Genomic DNA, 220 nt, shown 5'->3' on the forward strand with positions numbered 1-220 from the left:
CACTGTCATCATCAGTAGTTACGATTGTTGCAGTCTTAATTATCATTATTAGATTTATGGAACGTGTGATTATGTAACATTCCTGTACATATTTTAGTATGAATTACGAATTCTTGCTTGCATAAATAGCCCAAATATAATGCCATTATACCAATAAGGTAGGAGGGAAGGACACTACCTAATGATTATGAATACAGGCCAAAACAATGTTTTATCTACG

The 220-nt window shown here is 32.7% G+C and overlaps 1 protein-coding gene across 1 annotated transcript in view; it reads right to left on the reverse strand.

The window, feature by feature from the left end:
* The window catches only part of LOC119591314 (ATP-binding cassette sub-family G member 5-like), a 12,601-nt gene that overhangs the window by 3,213 nt on the left and 9,168 nt on the right, over positions 1-220 (reverse strand). The window lies entirely within an intron of this gene.

This window comes from Penaeus monodon, chromosome 28, assembly GCF_015228065.2.
Source record: "Penaeus monodon isolate SGIC_2016 chromosome 28, NSTDA_Pmon_1, whole genome shotgun sequence".
NCBI classification, from domain to species: Eukaryota; Metazoa; Arthropoda; class Malacostraca; order Decapoda; family Penaeidae; genus Penaeus; species Penaeus monodon.